We start from the raw sequence: 24,817 nt of genomic DNA, 5'->3' as shown, positions 1-24,817 counted from the left end.
CAATGCTGTGGGCCATTCTTTAAGGTGGTGGGCATGGTTGCTGCTCCAGACTTTCCATCTTATTCCTGGTTGAGTTTTTGTAATCAAAGTGGAACATGCCCATGTAAAGAAATAACAGAGCCCTGCCAGAATCCCACCAAAGTCCCCTTTCTGGAAGGGCAGCCAATTTTAGTTCTTTTCTTCCTGTATCTACCCTCATTTCTCTAAATAAACACTTCTTTTATTCCTTAATTTACCAATTTGGGGATATTATCTGTTGACTTCCTGCTAAGCTAGCTGAGAATTTATCGCTATTATATGGTTATATCACCATTTTTCATCCCTTTATTGGTTAATCTAGTAATTTATGCAATATACTAACACTTTTTATGTTTTTGTCCCATTAATTATCATCTGCATCTTTTGAATCTCCACTTGGTAAGATGAGATATTGGCTCCTTTTCCCTCCTCCTCAGCGCTTTTCCCCACTGACCCCTCTCACCAGGTAGTATTTTGATACAACACCTGGTCCCTATTTTTTTTTCTTTTAAATTAATTTATTTATTTTAATTGGAGGCTAATTATTTTACAATATTGTGGTGGTTTTTGCCATACATTGACATGACCTTATCTTCAGAAGATATGAAAGATGAAATTAATTTGTATTGAACATTTACTATGTGCTAGGAACTATGGGTGCATCATCACATTTAATCCTCATAGTAACCCTGAAAGGGAAATATCATAATTATAGTTTTATGCATGAAAAAAACTGACCAGACCATGCATATGGAAGGAGGCCAAGCTGAGATTCAAAACGAAGTTGGACTCCGAAACCCCTACTCTTTCCAGAGCTCCACGTATCCTTCAGCTTCAGTTTCATTTGCAGCTTTTCCAGTTTCATTTCTGTGGCCAAAACTTGGACTGGAAGTCTTCGTCTATTTTTGGAACCCCACAGTGATTCTGGTTTGTTCACTCATGCTGCACCCTCTTCCAGAGGGAAAAGGAAAGGGCAACTTAAGAGGGAGCAGAAGGCAAATGAACATCCCTGTAGTGGGTTTGGGGTAAGTGGGTCATATGGTTCAGTCACATGCCTGGCAGGCCTCACCCAACCTGGTATCCCATGCCTTTGGAAGCTAGCGCAATAGTCCCAGGTAGCCCCTGAGGTGACACGGGGAATTATTTTACATCACCAGGGCTCTTACAGCCAGCAGGCTGCCTTTGATACAAGAAGAAAATACAGAATTTTGAAGGTCGTAGCTGACTCAGATCACTGCTGTGGCATTGCGGTCATAGACACATGTGGGAAACTCCCAAATTGACTTTCCCACAGAGCTGTTTTGGAGTGGGGGACAGAAAGAGGTGGGGGTGGAGAATGTATTTTAGTTATTTATTTGATTAGTATTTGTTTAATCGTTGGACCATTTCAACCAGAGGCACCGAGTGGGATTTCCCCAAGGGTCACTTCCGGGCATTTGGAAGAGTCGAGAGGTCAAGAGGCCCTGGCTCAATTTTCCATACTGGGAAGGAGAGGCTATAATAACATAAAACAGACAACCCCAGATTCCTCCTATTGGTCTTGAGGCTGCTGTCATAAAGAAACATTTGGACATCCTCACCCACCCACTTTCCCCCAACCCAGGTCCCCCGGGATTTCTTCCTGTCTGTTGGCATTCCAGCCACTCACCCCATTTTGGAGTCATCTTGATTTTTCCCTTGTCCTGCCTTTTGCAACCCATTTCCTTCACCCTAGGCCCATACACACACACACACACACACACACACACACACAGGAAGCCCCATTCTGTTGATTTGCAGTGTCTTACATATTCATTCTTTCTCCTCCCTTCTTAGTTACCCTCTACCTTAGGCCTAGACTGTTGGTTTCTTCAGCCATCCCACCCTACTGGCCAGGCCCAGTCCATCTTGTTACCACTGATGGGTGGATCTTCCTACAGGACAGTTTTCTGAGACCTGTTCAGACTTTCCCAAGGCTCTGTGCTATATCCAGCACAAAATCCAAATGCCTCAGCTTGACATATAAGGCCCCGTGCTCTCTGCCATCAGCCTTAATTTCCAAGCTTAGTTCTTGACACTTCCCTACTGGACTGAGACTGTCTTGAAGATAGAGAACATGTCTGGTTCAATTCTGGGACCCTGACAGCTCAGGTTGCCTAGGACCTCGTGGGGATCAGGACTTGTTTGCTGAAGGAATGAAGTAACAAATGAGGTGAAGACTCATTTTGTTAAATAGCTGTTCAGGGCTTCTGTCACTGGTGAGTTGGGTGACCTTGAATAAGTCCTTTCCTCTCTGTGGGCTTCCTGTCCCCAACAGCACTCCCAAACTTATGGCTCTTTGGCCCTAAGGACCTGCAGAACTGCTTTGCTGGTTGGCACATTAAAATTATTTTGATTGCCTTTTTGTGAGGCAAGTGGGCTCCAGTTCCCCACCCTCTCCCCCATTTTCTTACACCTCCCCTCCTCTTTCATTTTCATTAGCTGCTTGGAGTCTGAAGGGATTTAAATTTGTGACCCTTGAATGAGGTGGTGTTTATGCACCTTTCAACTCTGGCAAGACCAGGATTCTCTGTTTGACCTGCTTTGAAAAGAAAATCACAAGTGCTTTGCTTAAGTGGTTTCCAATGTCGTCTCACATGCTGCAGTCAGGCCTGACTGGCTCTGCCTTCCCAAAACAGGCCACCAAAGAACAATGGTGTGTGCCCTTAGTATTCTTATTTTGACAGTCAGCTACAGGGGAAGATGTTATTCCATTGAAAGTGACTGTCTTCACATAACCCAGCACAAGTGGGACCCATTTACAATCTAGAAAGGACCAAGCACAGCATGCCCATTGGCAACCAGCTGGGCATACATACACTGGGAGCATTGGTTGCAGGCACAAAGTATGAATTTAGCCTAAGTTGCCTGGCAGGATCCTTTCCAGGACAAAGTGCTGAATGCGGAGTGTGTGCTAGCAAGCCAGGCTCTCGATCTCCGCCTGGCTCTCAGTGGCCTGGTCCACACTGAGACTCCACAGAGAAGCACAGAGTGGGCAAAGAAGGTCAGGGACGGCATTTTCACCACTGGGCTTGTTTGCTTTAGCTGGTCCCAAGGGCCACATGAGCTGAAAACCTACCTGGCCAAAGGCTGACAAGGCTCCGCTTACCTGCAGATGCCAGACCAACACAGCGGCTGCTGGGAGGCACTCACCCAACCTGGACAGCAGCTGAGCCCCACACATTTGGGCAGCATCTGGGTGAAAGGTACTGGGAGCTGGGCAAGGGGCTGGTGTGGGTATATATGTGTCCATCACTGGGCACAGTCACTGAGTAAAAATGGAACTTCTGATGGGCCGTGGTGCCAAATGGCTGCAGGGACTTGGGGGTATGTATAGCCCAGCTGCCCCCAGACTCAATGTGGAAGGTCTAAAGGGGCTATTCAGTTAGGGCGCACACATGGTGAAACCACCCTGTATGTAGTAGTTATAGGCATCCGGGATGAGGACAGGGAGGTTGAGGGAGGCAGAGGAGAGAAGACAAAGTGTTTCAGACTAAGCTGCTTCATGTGTCTGGGACAACCCCAGGGAGATTCCTGGGATGAAGAGGATTGACTGTGTGGTTTGTTTCCCTGTTTCTGCCCTTTCCTGCTTGGCAGCTTCTGAACTCAGGGAGGTGAATCCCTAGTACTGTTTTTCAAAGGCAAATAAAATGGAGTAAGTAAACTTTCCAATTAAAATTTATTTTATTGACATATAGTTGATTTACAATGCTGTGTTACTTTCTAGTGTACAGCAATGTGATTCAGTTACACATATATATCTGTTCTTTTTCTTATTCTTTTCCATTACGATTTATCACAGGATATTGAATATAGTTCCCTGTGCTATATAGTAGGACCTTGTTTATCCATTCTATATATAATAGTTTGCATCTGGTACCAAAGAAACTTTATGGAACACATTTCAAAGTCCTAGATAAACAGTTTTGAATTGTTTTTTAGTGTTGTTGGTTTCTTTTGCATGACGGCACCCAACTCACGTCAGGAAGGCATTAGATGAGACAGATAAGACTGTCTCATGTGCAGAGGGGTGGGAACACCTTCTTGGGGAAGTGTAAGATGGCACAGCCGTTGAAGGTCTGGAGAGGCCTCTGGGTGGGACTTGGCTGCAGCCAGGACCAAAGACCATGCACACAGGGGGATGTGATGTGGTGGGTGGTATGACTGTGGCTGTAGAGTGTGTTGCTGCTGCTGCTAAGTCGCTTCAGTCATGTCCGATTCTGTGCGACCCCATAGACGGCAACCTACCAGGCTCTCCCGTCCCTGGGATTCTCCAGGCAAGAACACTGGAGTGGGTTGCCATTTCCTTCTCCAATGCATGAAAGTGAAAAGTGAAAGTGAAGTCGCTCAGTCGTGTCCGACTCTTCGCGACCCCATGGACTGCAGCCTACCAGGCTCGTCTGTCCATGGGATTTTCCAGGCAAGAGTACCGGAGTGGGGTGCCATTGCCTTCTCCGGTAGAGTGTGTTACGTACGTGTTTCTGACATGACTGGGAAACTTAGCCGTAACTGTTGTGTGTGGATTTATAGCTTGCAGCAAACATAGGGAAGGCCAGAGAGCCCCAGTGTCAGCTAGATAGGCGTAGAGTCAACTGTTCTCACCCTAATTTTCACACAGTCCCCGGGCCCTGTGTCTGACAGCACAGTTGTGGCATTGTTGGCACACCTAGCTACCCCAGGTGCCCTAGAAAGCCAGCTCTGCCTAGAAGGTTAAGAGGATAAGGCGGGGCTCTTGGTTACAGAACCATACCCATGCCTCGTGTTCAGCCAGGGGCCTTGCCATCATCACACAGTGAGGCTTCTTGCTGAAATGCAATCTCCTTCTGGGATGGGAGCCATTGAGGGGACTCTGGTTGTTGTTCCGTATCTTTTGAATACTAGAGGGTCAGGGCAGCCAAGCCCTGGCCTGGGCTCTGCAGCGGCTTCCTGTACAAAGCCCAAGCCCTGCATCCTCTCTTACCATTATGACAGGAGTTCTCACACACTTAGAAGGATTTGAGGTGGAGACAATGGTCCTGTAGTTGGTGAGCATTTGGGTCTTCACCCCCATGGCTACTAACTGACCGGCCAAGCCTGGCATGATCATGTGACTTCCATGTTGTGGGGGGTTAGTCTGAATGAGCCAAATTTGTCCTCTCCTTAGTGGTACGAATTTTTGCCAGTGAGCAGGCACTGGAGATCCCTGAGCAGGGAAGGCAGACTCATCTGCATGCAGAGCCATACTCCCCATACTGCCCTTGGCAGGTATTAGAGCTGAGAGTTGTGGTGTGACCAAGCATAATGCATGTCTCCTCACATGGTCAAATAAAAAGACCAGACTAAAAGTATCTTCAAGCCATATTAGGCCTCCTGGCTGCCAGTTTGTGACCAATGTGAGAAGTTAAATTTCATTGTGCATCACTGAGAATACTTTTGGCCTGGTAAAATCTTTCCTTATCTTCCAAACCTGGCTTAACTAGCATGTCTGCGACACTTTCTCTGACCTCCCTCCTTTGGCCAAAATGAATTCTTCTCTCTCTAATCCCTTAGAATCTCTATTGTAGCATATCAAACCATTAATTCATTAACCATTCATTCAAGGGCTATCCTGGGGTTACAGAGATGAATAAATAAATAATCTCTGCCACTGAAGAGCAACTAGTCCAGTTAAGAGACAGACGGGAGAGCAAACAGCAACTGTCAAATATGTAAAGGCTCAGAGCTCCGTGAATGAGGTTCCCTCTGTGTGTGTAAAATCTGAGAAAGGCAGGCTTCAGGTGAGAGGAGGTAGCTTGGCTAGTTCCTGGTGGGAAAATCAAGTAAAGCAAGCTGAGGTGGGGGCAGGCCTTTCTTAGCCCAGGGTAGCTCCTGAGGAGACCCTTGGCATTATGGCTCTGGATGGCCTGCTCAGGCCGTGGTAAGTGGCCCTGTGACAGGTATGCAAGGAATAGGGGGACTGGGAGTGGCAGGAATAAGGTGGATCATTTAGGGCCTCCTGGGCTAGCTTTCACAGGCATCCACATGGGTGTCTTACAGGCATCTGAAACTTACCACGTTCAAAGCCAAACTCCAGACTGTTCCCCACAAACCTGCTGCTCCTACAGTTTTGCCCATCTGAACTACAACATCCTCAACTTTCCAATTGCTCAGGACACAAAGCCCAAAGTTATTCTTGACTTCTCTCTCTCTCCATTCCCATCTCTGCTCTTTTAGCTTATCATGTTACTTCCACCTTCATAGTATCCAGAATTGAATCACTTGTTACCACTGTGTGCCACCATCATCTGTCACCTAGATATTAGCACAGCCTCTGGTAGATAAAGTTATTGGATCCTCTACATCGACTCTTGACACGGCAGTCAGCGTGATCCTGATGAAACATGTCAGGTCATGTCTCGCCTCGGCTCAAAACTCTCTAATGGGTCTCTATTTCAGACTAAAAGCCGAAGTCCTTACAATGACCCACAAGGCCCTGCATGGTCTGTCCCCCCACGAGCTGTCTGACCTCATGTCTAACCACCATCCCCTCCACCCCTTACTTACTTTGCTCCAGCCACACTGGCCTCCTTACTATTCCCCCACAGCTTCAGGATCTTGGCATTTGCTATTCTCTCTGCCTGGAATTCTTTTCCTCCAGATACCTGTGGGGTGTACTCTCTCACTTCATCCAGATCTCTGTTCACATGTCACTTTCTCAATAAATTCATTTGATCATCCTCTTATAAAAAAGAGTCCTCAACTCTGCTGGCCCCCTGAATCCCTTTGTTGTTTAATTTTCCCCCAAATCAGACATTGCCTTCTAATTTAGGTGCCTGTCGCATAGCAGGCAGTCAAATGAGGACTTATGGAATAAACAGGTAAACTGAGGGGATCAGTGAGGTTGCCCTGGGCCATCTTTGGACCGTGTGACCTGGGATTCATAGGAGCAGGTTGTAGAGGGGAAGCAGAGAACACACTGGTCCACAGAAGTTCATAGGTCTAGCCAAGGTGACCTTGGGCAAGACCTTTCTGCTCCATGATCTTTAGTTTGCTCTTTGATAAAGTGAGGGATCTGGTATGATGATCTCTAAAGGAGTAAAGCAAGGGCCTAGCCAGCTGGGTTTGTGACTCAGGCCCCTTGGACACGAGGGCAGAGGTCCTCACCCCAGCCATTCTCTTTTGTTTTCTTGATCTCTTCCAATGTGCCCTCTTATTTTCAACCAACATCTATAAAGAAACGATGGTATAGCTGGTCACATAATGATGGAGGAGGGGTGACTGCCTATCAGCCACATTCAGTCAAGACAGCAGTGCCCCATGAAGGGTACCTGGCTCTGTCCTAAAGGCCTGGTGCAGGGGAGAAGTCTGGCAGAGACCAGTAGTTGGGAGGATGTCCTACTCCACTTTCCAGAGCAAAAGCTTCTATCACACCTATCACTCAGGTGGGCCCATCACTGGAGCAATGGTATCTCCTCTCCTAGACTAAACTAAATTCTTCCACCTAGTCTAGTTGGAGCCTAGTATTTTGCAAACATTTCTCGAAAATTTTAATCCTTGCAATAACAATATGAAGCAGGCATTCTTCGACCCATTTTTCTGAAGAGTACACTGAGTCTTGGAGGGATTAAGGAATTTGCCCAAGCTCCCAAGGAACCTCTCATCCTTCTATAGGAATCACTTGGAAATCTGCTGACCGAGGTCTAGGAGGCTCATCTGTGTGGCTGGAGCTGTGGGAGAAGCAGGAGGGAGGATGCTTCATTCTTCCTTCTGCTCCTTCTAGGACACAGGTGGAGCCCAAGGAGTGGAAAGCAGGCCAGCCCAGATGGAAGTCATCACTCTCCCGCCAGCTTCCTGAAGGCTGGGGAGAAGGGAGTCACCATCCTTGCCTAGCCCTGCCAGGAATCTGGGTGTCCTGAAAGGCTGAGACCAGTGAGCCGTGGGGACGATGTGTGTGGGGTACTCCATGTGATAAACTATTTTCCTTTCTCATTCCAAAGATCAGAGAGCACTTGGTGAGCAGTTCTTTGTTCCAATGGAAACAGAAAACTAGAAAAGCCCAGTGGGGGTTAGCCAAACTTTCCTTTGTCCTCTTGGACTGGGAGGATGAATGGGAGGACCATGCAAGGGGGTGGGACAAGGCCCCCATAAGGGCAACAAATCTGTAGAAGGGGAACCAGGACAGAACTCTAGCCAAAAAAAAAAAAGATCCATAAAAAACTAAGTACACGCTAGTGAGGAGGCCTTGCAGGCTCCTTCACACAAACTCACTCCATGTGCTTTGGCTAAGTCAGACAGCCCCCGGCAAGAGGCCAGCAGGGACTCCAGAAACACAGCTAGTGCTTTGCTGGCCTAAGGAATACCAAAGGCAGCTCCATGACCACTCTTCTGCATGAATCTCTGAGCTCCCTAGCCCAGTCTGTTTCCTGCCCCTTCCCCACACCATGCTCCCACCAAGAATAATAGGGACTCAAATTTGTCAAAGTCATTCAAAGTTTGCCAAGCACTTCCCCACATAATAGCTCCCCAGGAGGCACGGGAGCCTACTGGTTAAGAACACAGGCTCTGGGCCCAGACTGCCTGGCTCTGCTGTGTGATCTAGCCTTGTACCTAGGTTTCCTCATCTGCAAAATGGAAATGATCTACACCTTAAGGTTGTTTTCAGATTAAATAAGCTAATGTTTAAGCTCCCTAAAAGCAAAGATCATTTTGTCTTTTATTCACTACTCTATCCCTAATGCCTAAACAGTGTATGGTACCTGGTAGAGACATGGCAAATATTTATTGAATATATATGAAGTGCTTGGAATGGGAACTGGCACTTAGTAAGCACAACAAATATTAGTTGTGGTTATCTTTCACACTCTCACAGCAATTACAAGAGGAGCACTCAATTTCCTGCATGTCAGTTCCCTTCCTCCATAAAGTTCAAATTCAGAGTCAAGGCACTATTGACTGGGAAAAAAAGAAAGGCACAACCTAAAAGTTGAGAGTTATGTTTTATTCGGCAGACGTTCTGAGGACTTCAAGCCCAGACACAGCATTTCAGATGACACTGAGAAACTGTTCCTAAGAGGCAAGCGGGGGAGCCAGGATATATAGGAGTTTTTGCAACAAAAGACCAGGTAGTTGGAACATCAAAAGATTACTGTTAATAAAAGAAAACCAGATATCTCAAGTTAAGGAATTTGGTGCTTTGCTATGTATGGGAAGATGCAAGAGTCTGGACTTACTGAAATCGTGCCTTTGATATGCTCCTCAACTATCTGGGGCCAGCATCCTGTGCTTTTTCATCCTGAGTCTCCTCAGGGTGCACTGTCAGGGGTGGTTGCAGCAGTTCACTGCTAGATGGCAGGCATTCTGTTTCTATCCCGAGTTCCGTTAGGGCTGTGTTATAGCTGTCAGGGCAGCTGTAATGTGGTGGCAAGATGGCTGCAACATCTTTTGTTTACGGATATGGCAGGCAACGTTTTAGTTCATAGCACCAAAGAGAGGCAACAGATTTAAAATTGACTGAGAGAGTTTGGGCCACAGAGGATTAGGAATGCAGCCCTCAAATCTGAATAATAGCATCCACCCACACATTCATTTGTTCACTTGTCCATTCCACAGATATTTCTTGAATACCCCCATGGTCCAGGCCCTGAGCTGTGAGCTGGGGATATACTGATGACAAGACAGACAAGGATTCTATGTTTGAGGAGCTGAGATTCTGGTGGCAGGAAACAGGCAAAAGAAAGAGAAGACAAATAATTTCAGATAGTAATAAATGCTGTGAAGAAAATAAAGCAGTAAATGATGTAGAGAGTGGCTGAGGTGTATCTCTAAGGGGGTTGAGAAAGGGACATAGGAGCTTTTCTGGTAATTCTTGGCCTCAGGTCAAGGGCCCTTGCCTTGTGTTGGTCAGCACTACCTCATCCTGAGAGCATTTATATGCCATCTGCCCAAGGCAGGAGTCAGTTGCTAAGTGTAGCTCCCAGGGGTCTGTATATGTGGTTTCAGGTGTGAGGGGCTGGAAAGAGGGTGCTGTGAACATATGATACCTGCATGAAAAGGTTCTAGCATTAGTAATCCTCTGGCAAAAGCTGTTGGTTGCATTAGGTGAAATGGGGGTGGAAGCCTGAGAGCATCCTCTGAGGTCCTTATGGCACTCCCAGGGGGAGGTGTCTGGCCAGTGCCCTCACGTTTGTACTCCTTCATGGTACCACTTTCATGTGTGCACACACCACCTCAACTTCAAGACAGCCCAGGCACTGTCTCCACCATTGCAACCCTTGTCACACTTGTGTGCCCTTATTCATTACATGTTTAGGCATCTCCAGAGCCTGGTACAGAATTGATGCCTAATAAATACGTATAGAATGAAAGAATAGATGTTGACTGCTTTCCTTCTGCTCCCTTATCTGACTGGCTCATTCTCACTGACGCATCAAGACTCAGCTCACACGATCATCTTATTTCCTTGCATATCACCTGCAGAGCTCTTGCTCATCCTTTAATTCTTCTGTGAAGCTTGCCTTGACCTCCCCAGGCAGGGTTGGCCCCTCCCACCTCTGAGCACTCCAGCACATTCTATTTCACCCCCATCATAGCCCTGATTGCTCTAGGGGTACTATTTGCTACTGCTCAGTCATGTCCCCTAACCTGAACTTTTCTCAGTGGCAAGAAGTGTGTGTTTCCATTAGCTCCACATCCCCAGAAGTAGCCCCTAGAGGGCGCTCAATAAATATTAGTGGAATTGATGGAAAAAACAGATGAATTGTCAATTTTGCTTTGCGCTTCCTAGGTAGTGGTGTGCTGGAGCTGGCTTGGGCTTCTTGTGGCTCATAAAAACCAATTGTTCAATATTTAGGAAGTCCATGAAACAATTGTTAAACACAGCCATCGTTAAAAATTAAATTATAAGAGAAAACAGAAAATAAGCCAAGATTGAGGGACATTCTACCAAATAAATGACCAACTAAATGCAATATGGGATCCTGGATTGGATCCTAGAACAGAGAAAGGACTTTTGTGGAAAAATTGGTTAAATCCAAATAAGCTTTATACTTTAGTCAATAATATTGTAGCAAGGTTAATTTTTCAGTTTTGATACATGTTTTATAATTATATAAGATGTCAACATAAGGGAAAATTGTGTGAAGGATATAGGGGAGTTCTCTGTACTGCTTTTGCAACTCCTGTGTGAGTCTAAATTATCCCAAATAAAAAATTAACTGTTGAACAAAAATATTAAATTATATAAACCTTCAGTTAAATAAATTATGTTAAAAATAATAAATACTTAAAATTCACCAGCTCTTAGTTATTTTACTATGATCTGTGCTCTTGAGCTGATTCACATCTACTGCATCTGAATGGTGTACTACCGAGCATCCTTTCCCACTCTGAGTTTGGTGATGTCACATAGGTTGCTTGAAATAGGCCACAATGGGAGTGTTTATAACATGAAAATCTGAGAATGCTACAAATGAGGGTTTAGATTCTTGTTTTGTTCACTGTACTCTAGCCTTGAGAAAGTGATGGAGAAAATGTACATTAAACTTAAGAGTGTCATGTTTATAGCCCTAACATCCTCATCTCATCCTAAGAAATGATGTCCATCTTCATGAATAGCACCAAAAAAACTGAAGAAATATGCTTCCAGTACATGGAAATTATTATCTGATTCAGAAAGGAGTTGTTTGAATCACTGATTAATCTGTCAAGTTCTAACACTTCTTCATGGTTTAACTTTCTTCTTACTCATTAACATAAAGGAAAATATCAGCCACCATTCAAGTAGAAATTACACTCTTCTTTTGCAGCTGTAAGATGGCTATGGATATAAGAGTTCAGCAAAATTAATGAATGCATTATAAAAAATTTAACTGGCTATATGGAATTTGCAATAGAGTATTATTTCATTGTTATTTATAAATTGTGCATTTCACTTCTTACATAAGAAGTAAATTTACATATATATTTATATACATGTGCATTTTTTCTTTTACAAGCCAATGCTTAAACATTTACTAAAACACCACTTGTCCTAAGTATCAGATGCATCATTGGAAAGAGAAGAACATTGCTAGGCATCTTCTCTGTGCCAAGCTGTACTATCTTTTTTACATTCATGATCTTAGTTGCCCTTCACCTCAACTCTGTGAAGTGTAAGTATTATGGACATCATTTGTGAGGATGAGATGAGGATACTAGAGCTCAGAGAAGTTAACTGATTGGACCAAGGTCAAGTAATTGCTATATAGTGGAGTCAGGATTAAACCCTACGTCTGCGTTCAGAGCTAGTTGTAATAGTTTCCTATTGCTGCTATAACAAATTACCACAAATTTACTTAAAGCAACAGAAATGTATTATCTTACAGTTCTGGAAGTTAGATGTCAAAAATGGGTCTCATTGGACTAAAATGAAGGTGTTGGCAGAGCTGCATTCCCTCTGGAGCTTCTAGGGGAGGATCTGTTTACTTGTCTTTTCTAGCTTCTAGACACTACCTGCATTCCTTGGTCTTTATCCCCTTCTTCCATCTTTGAAACCAGTATCTCTCTGACCCCCATTTCTGCTGTCACATCTCCTTCTCTAACTCTGTCTCTCCTGCCCCTCTCTTTCACTTTATAAGGACCTTTGTGATACATTATTCCCTCCTACTCCGTGTAAAAGAGTCTCTCCATCTTGAGGTCAGATGATTAGCAACCTTAACTCTGTCTGCAAACCTTATTTCTGAACTTTGCTCTTTAACCTAACATATTCATTGGTTCCAGTGACTTAGGGCATGTACATAATTGGGGGGGGCACAATTTTGCCTACCACCCTTGTGTGTGCTTTTTCCATGATGCTTAACTACTTTGCCTCTTGTTTTAATTGTTACATAATCTGATACGAGATCAATAGTATTTTCCTCGACACCTGCATCCCACACATTCCTATGCCCTTCACTTTGGGGTAAAATGCCTTCATTCCTTCAGATAAGTTCCCAGCTGCCAGAGAGCCCTGTGGGAGAATGGTTTCTAATCCTTTAGCTTTTAGTATTGGACATATATTTTACCTTGGCTCTTACTAAAGTGTTTTTTAAATAGTTTCCAGGATTTTGTGGATTGCTGGCTTTTTCAAAGCTCCCTGCATTTTTTTCCTTTTCCCAGTGTTTGTATGGGACCAGAGCCCCCTTCCCTGTATGGTAGGTCTCAATGTACTGTGGTTTATCCAGTCCCACCTTCTGGACCTGTTTCTAGTCACCAGATAGGATCCTGCCTTACTTATTTGCACTTCTCATACATTTTTACATTGCTATATTCTAGAAAAGGCCCTGGACTTAACAAAAGTGGCTTTTCCCATGCCTGCTGATGAGGCATCTGTCTGTCTGTGTTTAATATTACTCTCTGACTGGCTTTTCAGAATCAGACTCTCTAAATAGTAGTTCCCCATCTTCCTTTGTCTCCTCCACTCTGAGATTCTTGATTCTGGTTGTCATGAGAAACCTCCTCCACTGAGACTAACCAGAGGCCAGAGGTTGCCCTTCCCCCCAAGAATCCTTCATAACAACCAGATGCACCTCTTCACTGCCTCTGAGTTCTGACTACAACCTTCTTGGTTCACCTTGGTCTATCCTTTCCAAAAACTTTGTGCTCTTCCCTTCTGCCTATCAGATTCACACTCACACTTTTGGAGCCCGGTCTGAATCTTACCACCTGAGGAAAACTTTCCAGGTCATACCAGCCCAAGGAGCTCACATCCTTGTCTGAGCAATTCCAGAACTTACTGTCACTAACACTTATTTCAACAATGTATCATCTGTCATTATGGACTGGTTGCAAACTAGTGGCTGATGGGCCGAATATGTTTGGTTTGGTCTATATGCGGTTTGTTTCTTTTATAAATTATTTGCTAACAAGTCACAATTACTAATATTTCCATTCAATCTAGATTTCTGTCTTCTTTTAGAAACAGAGCAATCTAGTAATACTGGCCCTGCATTTCCACAGGGTGGTAGTTAGCTAGATTGGGATGGCAACTTTCCCGTTAGATGGACCTCTTGCTCTCCACTTTGTCACAGTCCCCACCACTTATGATGATGATGATGATGTTACTCCAGCCTCCTTTACTTATTTATAGTACTTGCCTGGCTCTTAAAGGTATATGGAAATTCTGAAATATTCCACACTTATCTAAACGTCCAACTATATTATAGTCTCTTGAAGGAAAGAAAGTTTATTTTGAAATTTTTTTGTGTCTCCCATGCAGCTCTGTACGTAGTAGATGCCCAATAAGTATTGGGAAAATAATTTCCTGAATCATCCTCTAGATGACTCTATAATGTGTAAAAATTTAATTTTACTACGAGGTAAAACTTTATAAATGTACCATCTGTTGAGAAAGTACCATATACCTGATACATAATCGACGCCTCTGAACAACAGAGAAGGTAACCGAGGCTCAGAAGGCCTCTATACAGTATGGCTGGGGCTGGAGATCTGGTAGTTTCTGGGGTAATGGTAAATGCCTATTCTTGATGAGGAAGCTTTCCTAAATGTCAATTCTGGAAGCAGAGAGGAACTGCCCCCTGGGACTTTCTGGTAATGTGTGTCCACAAATTCTCAGAGTTGTGGACAAAGCTTTGGATAGAGATTAAGCATTTATTCAATTTCCTTTCTGTGCCGGGCATTTATGAAGTAACTCTGCACTTATTCTTGGACTATCAGGAATTCTGAGCATCCTGGGTAGCCCAGGATGATGACTGAAAAGATGAGGGAAATACAGCTAGATTGAATCTAAATGTTGATGGGATTTGGAGCCCATTTGGTGAGTCACATTCAATTGAGAGACGTGTCTGCTGGTTTCCTTGCCCATATGTGCACAGAGATTATGCTATATTCCCTCATGCTGTCATTGGTGGTACTGACGTGTGGTGTGGGATGGGAAAACATGCAGAAATAATACATGTTTCATTGCGCAGCAGCAAGCAGAAAGGAATGTGAGAATACTGTAGACTCCCACTGGGGCAGAAATCTGGTGTCATGTGTTGCTGAACAGCTGCAGGAAAATTTGTCTGGACCCTTGGAGGCAGAGAGGTGGGTTCACCAGACGTTGGTTCTGGGTAACTTTTGAGAGCAAAGAGGTTGTACAGGAAACAGACATGGCACATCTAGAAGCTTGACCTTGGAGCCTTCGTCTGCTTTCTTTGCCACCCCGTCCCCCTCCTGCTACCACCAGTTCCAGCTGTGGCAAGGAGAAAAGGGAAGCAGAAGGCCTCAGCCCCAGGGTACCAGGTTCCTCTGGGCCTGATGTGCTCACAGGTCCTGCTTAGGGCCACCAGAATCCTCAGGACAGCTGCATGGGCTGTAGCTCTAGGACAGAGGGAGCCCCTGGGCCTATCCTAAAGGAAACAAGAGAGAATGGGGGTGGGGTGGGAGAGGCAAGGCAAAGGACCCGTATAGGGGCTTTTATCTTTCAGATTCTGTAGGAATTTATATGACTATAAGAAACATAGAATCCATAACTTTGAACTCACCTAGAACTAGGTTCAAGCCCTTCTCTATTCCTACAAGGGTGGCCTTAAGCAAGTGATTGATCTCTCCAAACCCAGTTTACTTCTCTCTATATAGTGTGAAGGTCATGAGGTGACATTTGTATGGGGCTTAGCCCATATTTCAAGAGATGGGAGCCTTTAAGTTTTCTAATGATGCAGCTAAGCAATAAACTATCATATTAATTATTATGTATTGTGGGCTAACTGTGGGTCAGACAGGTTCGATGCATGATACAAGGCTCTCGGGGCTGGTGCACCAGGATAACCCGGAGGGATGGGATGGGGAGGGAGGTGGGAGGGGGGTTCTGGAAGGGGAAAACATGTACACCCATGGTGGATTCATGTCAATGTATGGCAAAACAAATACAATATTGTAAAGTTAAGAAATAGATAAGTAAACTAATTTAAAATTTAAAAATAAATAAATAAAAATTAAAAAATTAAAACAAAAACCATTTCAATCGATTATCTCTTTCATCTTTCAAAGAAAGATAAAAAAATTGAGTTACAGAGAGGAAGAGTGACTCATTGAAGCTCATCCAGCCAGTAAATGACAGAACCAGCACATACAGCATGCAGAGCAGTTCCAGAGCCCACACTTCCAACCAGACCACCTGCCATGCAGTCATCCCACTTCACGCATGAGGAAACTTGAGGTTCAGGAGGCACTAACCTCGGAGGCAGAGTTTAGGGCTTTAGATGTCTGGCTCTGCTATTTCACGTGCTGTATATCCATGGGCAAGTCACTTAACCTCTCTGAGCTTCAGTTTCCTGATTTGGAAAATGTCTGAGACCAAAGATTCTGGCAGCCTATACAGTGAGCAGTATCCTGTGGGAGAAGGTGGAGGGGACAAAGCTCAGAATCTTCCAAACACAGAGAATGAGAAGAAATGGATGTTACTGACTTTATGAAGTGGAGGCATGTCTGAAGTGGAAACTTGCCAGAGTGAACGTGCCCAGCTCACACAACCCATGTAGCAGAGAGCCTACATGGACCGGGTCGGCGGGAATATGACCAGCTCAGCCAGCACCCACACGGTGAGCTGCAGTTGCTACCTAGGGGGCAGGCGGTGACCATGAACCCAGGCTGAGCACTACGGCACATTCCCTGGCTCCTGCTGGTTTCCAGAGTGGCAAGGAGCAGCCAAGCCTTTTTGCAGGAGTGGGGAGGAGAGTGAGGAAAAGGAACAGAGTGCTGCCTCTGCTTTGGAAGTTATAAATAAATCCATCTGGAAGTGTTTGGGGGCTGTGGGAGCCTAAGGCCGGCCCCTGCAATTCAGGCCATGTGGCACATATTTCCATTCACACCAGACCTCCCCCCACCCCGCCCCAGTCCCAGGAGACTGTCTGATTGGCTTTGTCTGTTTTGGCCCAAGCTGGGTAGGAACCTCTCAGGCCTCAACTCTGCTTCCAGCCCCCGCCCTAATCCTTCTCTCCTCCCAGGCCATCTCCAGCAAGATCATGTTTGAGAAAGTACTTTGAAAAGTTCACATGCTATTTGAGTGCTGCTTGAATGAATGAATGAAAGAATTTCAGTTCATCATTTAACTAGCAGTACATTCCACTCACTAGTAGTTATGAAGGTGATGCATGGTAGTTATGGAAGGTGATGCATTATTGACTTTTAGCCTCCATCTCAGGATCATCTTTATCCTACTCAACTAAGAGACAGGGGACAATGGCACTGCACAAGTCTTGTTCATTTTTCTTTCCCCAGCACCAAGGGTAATGCTCAGTAAAGAACCAAATAGAATCCTTGCCCTCATCTGAGCTCATGGTCACAGTGTTTCTCAATGAGAGTACTACTGGCCCTTGGGGTGAGACAATTCTTTGCAGTGTGGGACACTCATCTGCGTTGCAGGATGTTCAACATCATGACTTCTGGCTTACTTAGCACCCCAGAGTCATTGTGACAACTAGAAATGCCTCTACACATTTTCAAATATTTCCAGGGGCTGGGAGGACCCACCCCTAGCTGAGGGCCACCCCTGAAGGACTTGCGAGGACATGAGGGGAAGGAAGGCCATCCCCAAGGTGTGAACGTGTTGAGTCTTCCAAGTCCACATGGAATTGGTGGTTTATAACTAGGAAATCAAATTTGTCCCAGAAAGGTGTAAAATAATCTTTCAGTGGCTGAAATAGGCCCCAGAAGCCAATAAGGTGGCTGAGGTCCATGGTTTTCCTGGACTGGCCTAGGGCTGAGGTACAGACACCTCAATGACTGTTTTGAACATGCTGATGATATGATGAGATGGTATTTTGAGAATGTTCAAAAATAGCCACTATCTGATCCCAGATGTAGGGTTGAAGTCAACCTCAAGATACAGATTTGGGATAAATCCACTTTGAAGTGGGAGTTCCAGTTGAGATCAGCATTTACTAAGATCATCATTTACTAAGGGAGAAGGTATTGGGGAAGAGGTGAAGAGTGAATTCAGAACCAGAGGGCAAAGCTAGAGAAATAGATCCTGGAGACATCTCTGCCCCTTCATTTCCATTCCTAAGGTCAGCACCCTAGTTCAGGGCTTCCACTCATGCCAGGACCATTGAAGCAGGCTCCTAACTGGCCTGTTTTTCTTCTGGTCTCTCTGTCCTCCAGAATTATCTTCTTAAAACATGGCTTTCTTCACGTCCCTTCTCAGCATTCACCAAGTCCAACTACCTCGGCCTTGTACCCTAACTCCCTGCAGTCCTGCTGCCCAGCAAGCTGGCTCTAGATTCTCCTTTAAGACTTGTTGGTATTCATCTCCTAGATCTTAACATCTGGTTACACAGAGCCCCAACCACACACTGACCTTCTATCCTCAATGCCACCTCCTCCCCTGAAATACCCTTTGAACCTCTCTCCATTTTGAAAAGTAAATTCACGCTTCAAGGCCAAGTTCAAGTCCCCCCTCTTTTGTAAAGCTTTCCTTGACCCCTCAGAGGCAAAGAGACACTTTTGCATCTCTATATTCTCCTCTCCATCTCTTCATATACACCATGGGGCTTCTGTCTCTACCACTAGACTGAGAGTTCCCTTAGGGCAGCAGCCATGTTTTGCTTTGTCATCCTATTACCCAGCCTAGTGTGAAGGGATGGGAAAGTGGGCTTCGGGATGAGCTGATAGGACAGTGCAAAGAGAAAATATGATGGTTCCCCCCAAGCCTGACCATGGATCCAGTTGAGCCACTTTTTTTTTTTTTTTTTCATTTCAGAATAGAGAAAAAATGTTTTTGGTACTAAGGCTGCCCTACTCCACATAGGGCTGTCTATCTTTTTTTTTTTAACAAATTTATATAGGTGTAGTTAAGATAGTGGAGTAGAAGGATGTGCACTCATCTTCTCCTGTGAGAACTCCAAAATTGCAACTAGCTGCTTAACAACCATCAACAGGAGAATGTTGGATCCCACCATAAAAAGATACTCTGTGTCCAAGGGCAAAGGAGAAGCCTCAACAAGACAGAAGGAGGGACGAAATTGTGTTTACAATCGAACCTCATACCCACCAGAGACGCTCAGAGAGTGCAAACAAAACCTTGTGTGCACCAGGACCCAGGGACCCAACAAGAGACTGAGACAGACCTGCCTTTGAGTGTTTGAGTGTCTCCTGCAGAGGCATGGGTCAGCAGTGTCCTGCCGCAGGGACAGGGTCTCTGGCTGCAGCAGACCTGGGAGGCGTGGCGTGTGGCATAAATCTTCTTGGAGGAGGTTGCCATTAGCCCCACCATAGAGCTGCAAAGCAGATGCCCCACAAACTGCAGAACAATTATACCAAGGAAGTTCTCACACTGTTGCAAAACTACTAGGGCCCACAACAGATTTCCCAACCTGGGGATCAAGCAAAGAGACTGAGAACTCCCAGGGAGTTTGACTTTGAAGGCCAGTGAGAAATTTGATGACGGAACTTCCACAGGGCTGGGGAAAGAGACTCTTAGAGAGCACAAACAAAACCTTGTGTGCACCAGGAGCCAGGATAGAGGAGCAGTGTCCCCACAAGAGACTAAACCAGACTTGGCCTGTGAGTGTCCAGGAGTCTCCAGAAGAGGCGTGGGTTGACAGTGGCCAGCCGCAGGATCAGGGGCACTGAATACAACAGTACTGGGTGCCACAACATGCTGGCATAAGTCCTTTTGAAGGAGGTCACCATTGCTGCCACTGCACCTGCCATAGTTTAGCCTCAGGCCAAAGTACTGGGAGGGAACACAGCCCCACCCATCAGCAGAAAAATGGATTACTGAGCATGACCCCACCCATCAGAGCAAGACTCAGTTTGCCCCACAGCCAGTACTTCCCATCAGGAAGCTTCCACAAGCCTCTTATCCTTATCCATCAGAGGCCAGACAGAATGAAAACCACAATCACAGAAAACTAACCAAACTGATCACATGGATCACAGACATGTCTAACTCAATGAAATTATGAGCTATGCCATGTAGGGCCACCCAAGAACGATGGGTCATGGTGGAGAGTTCTGACAAAATGTGGTCCACTGGAGATGGGAATGGCAAACCACTTCAGCATTCTTGCCTTAAGAACACCATGAAGGCAAAAATATGACACTGAAAGATGAACTCCCCAGATCAGTAGGTGCCCAATATGCTACTGGAGAAGAGTGAAGAAATAGCTCCAGAAGAAATGAAGAGGCTGAGCCAAAGCAGAAATAATGCCCAGTTGTAGATGTGTCTGGTGGTGAAAATAAAGTCTGATGCTGTAAAGAGCAATATTGCATAGGAACTTGGAATGTTAGGTCCATGAATCCAGTTAAACTGGAAGTGGTCAAATAGGAGATGGCAAGAATGAACATCAACATTTTAGGGATCAGTGAACTAAAATGGACTGGAATGGGTGAATTTAATTCAGATGAACATTATACCTACTACTGTGGGCAAGAATCCCTTAGAAGAAATTGAGTAGCCATCATAGTTAACAAAAGAGTACAAAATGCAGGACTTGGGTACAGTCTCAAAGACGACAGAATGATGTTCATTTCCAAGGCAAACCATTCAATATCACAGTAATCCAAGTCCATGCCCCAACCACAATGCCAAAGAAGCTGAAGTTGAGCAGTTCTATGAAGCCTTTCAAGACCTTCTAGAACTAACACCAAAAAAAGATGTCTTTTCATCATAGAGGACTGGAATGCAAAAGTAGGAAGTCAAGAGATACCTGGAGTAACAGGCAAGTTTCCTCCTGGAGTACAAAATGAAGCAGGGCAAAGGCTAACAGAGTTTTGCCAAGAGAACGCACTGGTCATAGCAATCACCCTCTTCCAACAACATAAGAGATGACTCTACACATGGACATCACCAATACTGAAATGAGATTGATTATATTCTTTGCAGCCGAAGATGGAGAGGCTGTATACAGTCAGCAAAAACTAGACCAGGAGCTGACTGTGGCTCAGATCATGAACCCCTTATTGCCAAATTCAGACTTAAATTGCAGAAAGTAGGGAAAACGAATAGGCCATTCAGGTATGACCTAAATCAAATCCCTTAAGATTATACAGTGGAAGTGACAAATAGATTCAAGGCATTAGATCTGATAGACAGATTGCCTGGGGAATTATGGGCAGAGGTTTGTAACATTGTACAGGAGGCGGTGTTCAAAACCATCCCCAAGAAAAAGAAATGAAAAAAAGGCAAAATGATTGTCTGAGGAGGCCTTACAAATAACTGAGAAAAGAAGAAAAGTAAAAGGCAAAGAGAAAAGGAAAGATATACCTATCTGAAAGCAGAGTGTCAAAGAATAGCAAGGAGAGATAAGAAAGCCTTCTTAAATGAACAATGCAAAGAAATAGAGGAAAACAATAGAATGAGAAAGACTAGAGATCTCTTAAAGAAAATTAGAGACACCAATGGAACATTTCATGAAAAGATGGGCACAATAAAGGACAGAAATGGTATGGACCTAACAGAAGCTGAAGATATTAAGAAGAGGTAACAAGAATACACAGAAGAACTATACAAAAAAGATCTTAATGACCCAGATAACCACGATGGTGTGATCACTCATGAGAGTGAGAGATCCTGGAGTGTGAAGTCAAGTGGGCCTTAGGAAGCATCACTAGGAACAAAGCTAGTGGAGGTGATGGAATTCCAGTTGAGCTATTTCAAATCCTAAAAGATGATGCTGTGAAAAGCCTGCACTCAAAATGACTGCAAATATGGAAAACTCAGTAGTGGCTGCAGGACTGAAAAAATGTCAGTTTTCATTCCAATCCCAAAGAAAGACAATGCCAAAGAATCATCAAATTACTGCACAATTGCACTCATTTCACATGCTAGCAAAGTAATGCTCAAAGTTCTCCAAGCTAGGCTTCAACAGTATGTGAACCTAGAACTTCCAAATATTCAAGCAGGATTTAGAAGATGCAGAGGAGCCAGAAATCAAATTGCCAATATCGGTTGGATCATAGAAAAAGCAAGAGAATTCCAGAAAAAAAACATCTACTTCTGCTTCATTGACTATGCTAAAGCCTTTGACTGTGTGGATCATAATAAACTGTGGAAAATTCTTCAAGAGATGAGAAAACCAGACCACCTTACCTGCCTTCTGTGAAACCTGTATGCAGATCAAGAAGCAACAGTTAGAACCGCACATGGAAGAATGGACTGGTTCAAAATTAGGAAAGGAGTACATCAAGGTTGTATATTGCCATCCTGCTTATGTAAATTCTATGCAGAGTACACAATGTGAACTTCTGGGCTGGATGAAGCACAAGCTGGAATCAAGATTGCCAGGAGAAATATCAATAACCTCAGATATGCAGATGACAACACCCTTTTGGCAAAAAGTGAAGAGGAACTAAAGAGACTCTTGATGAAGGTGAAAGAGGAGAGTAAAAAAACTGGCTTAAAACTCAACTTTCAAAAACCTAAGATCATGGCATCCAGTCCCATCACCTCATGGCAAATAGATGGGGAAACAATTGAAACAGTGACATACTTTATTTTCTTGGGCTCCAAAATCATTGCGGACTGTGACTGCAGCCACAAAATTAAAAGACGCTTGCTCCTTGGAAGAAAAGCTATGACTAACCTAGACAGCATATTGAAAAGCAGAGACGTTCATTACTTTGTTGACAAAGGTCCATATAGTCAAAGCTATGGTTTTTCCAATCATCATGTATGATGTGAGAGTTGGACTTTAAAGAAGGCTAAGTGTTGAAGAATTGATGCTTTTGAACTGTGGTGTTGGAGAAGGCTCTTGAGAGTCCCTTGGACTGCAAGGAGATCAAACCAGTCCGTCCTAAAGGAAATCAGTCCTGAATATTCATTGGAGGACTGATGCTGAAGCTGAAGCTCCAATTCTTTAGCCACCTGATGCAAAGAGCTGACTCATTAGAAAAGACCCTGATGCTGGGAAAGATTGAAGGCAGGAGGAGAAGGGGATGACAGAGGATGAGATGGTTGGATGGCATCACTGACTCAATGGACATGAGTTTGAGTAAGCTCTGGGAGATAGTGATGGACAAGGAAGCCTGGTGTGCTACAGTCCATGGGTCACAAAGAGTCAGACATGACTGAGCGACTGAACAACAACAAATTTTTAATTGAAGAATAATTGCTTTACAATATTGCATTGGTTTCTGCCATACATCAACATGCATCAGCCATAACACACTTGAGCCACTTTTAACTGCTGTCTCCATGAGGATTGTCTTTGGATGAGGGTTAGTGAAAGAAGGGAGAGAAGGAAGAAGATGGAGAGCCAAGGTGTCGGGCAGGCAGAGGGAATTGAATGGAGAAGAGAGGAGAGGCTGAAGTTATGAAAGAGGAGAGGAGAGAGCCAAGGTCTGCACCAACAGCTTCCACACATAGGAATTCAAATAACCTGAAATGAAATAAGAAAAGAATTGGGATTCTAGAAATGAAAGTAGCTGCCTAGGCAGGTCAGTTGAATGTATAGTTAATTAACAGGCATCAGTGCCCTACAGTGCCAAGCTGAGTGCAGAACCCGTCCTGCTGTGATCAAATGCCAGCTGCCCAGGATGCCCCTTTAACAAAGAGCAACAACAACAACAACAAAAGTATCAGCATGAAAGAGCTGGAGAATTCCTCAGATAGCTCTTCCTAAGGGTATCAGGTCCCACTGGAACTCCATAGTTGCCCCCTACCACTTGCCCTGCTCTTGCCAAAGATAAGTGGACAAGAGAAAAAGAAAACAACATGTAGTGAACAGCTAGTATCCCAGAGGCCACACTGGACACATTTTATGCACACAAGCTCTTTTGATCCTTAATGTAACTCTGTAAGTTAGGTATCATCTATATTTTACAGGTTAGAAAGTTAAGATCCTGGGAGGGTTAAGAATCTTACCCAAGGGTACACAACTTCAAAGTCCTGAATCTGAGATTCCAATGCAGGTCATCCCCTCCACGATTGGCAGCAGTTTTCTCCCTGGTCTTGCTGACTTTGGCTGTGGGGCTGATCTCTGGATTGATTTCTTTGAACATAAACAAAATACCATCAATTTTCCCTGGCTCTGGAAAGAATCTTCAGAATCATGTGCTGTTTTCCAGTTTCCAGCTGGGTGTCTTTGCTGGGTGTTCATGAATATGAAGCAATAGGCCTTATCCTGAACATCAGCAGCATGCATTCAAAAATACCAGGCTGCTTTTCTTCCCAGAAGGCACTTCAGGCTGGGAGCTTTTAGCCTATGGAGCTGAGATTTTTATTTTCTCTCCCTCCCAGTAATCTGGTTGATAGCTGCTAGGCAAATTTTAAAATCCTTATCAAAATCATGGTACCTTTACTTGTTTAGTTTCCTCAGTCCCTACACTGATATTAAGTCAATGTTACACATACTTTCCTAATAAAATGTTGATGATAAAACAAGGTTTAACAAGTGTTTCAAGCTTTAAAAAATCATGGTAACTTTGAGATATTACCCTCACTGTTCTGGCTATCCCTGGGACCCATCCCTATCAGCTCAATGGTTGATGGATGCCATCTGTCTGCTGCCAACCTGTGAGTGATGATGGGCAGAGGACAGGAGGTAGGAACAGGACAGGTTTGACAATGTTTCCCAAAATTCTTATGTGACATGGTTAGGCCAACTCACAGAGGAGCCAGTGGAGGTACACAGGCTGGACCCAAATCAGGGGCCAAAATGGCATGCAGTGCAAACCCTATGGAGTTGTGGCTTTAAGGTGGGATAGGTTGGCTGGAAAGTCTGTGATGATAGTTTTATGGAATTGTTCTGGAGTCAGGTACACTCTGGGAACCTTTGGGGCTGGGCCTTTGGTCTAGAGTTGTGTGTCCTGCACAAGTAGTAAGGGATTAGGATTATTGTGCTGTATGCAGGGCCTTCTGAAATCT

At 44.5% G+C, this 24,817-nt stretch overlaps 1 protein-coding gene across 4 annotated transcripts in view; it reads left to right on the top strand.

Moving 5' to 3' along the window:
* Positions 1–24,817, top strand: part of NHSL2 (NHS like 2) — a 300,730-nt gene that overhangs the window by 110,509 nt on the left and 165,404 nt on the right. The gene's annotated exons all lie outside the window — the stretch shown is intronic.

Source organism: Giraffa tippelskirchi, chromosome X, assembly GCF_054371585.1.
Source record: "Giraffa tippelskirchi isolate mGirTip1 chromosome X, T2T-mGirTip1v1.2.pri, whole genome shotgun sequence".
Lineage (NCBI taxonomy): Eukaryota > Metazoa > Chordata > Mammalia > Artiodactyla > Giraffidae > Giraffa > Giraffa tippelskirchi.
This window is presented reverse-complemented; position numbering and strand designations above follow the sequence as displayed.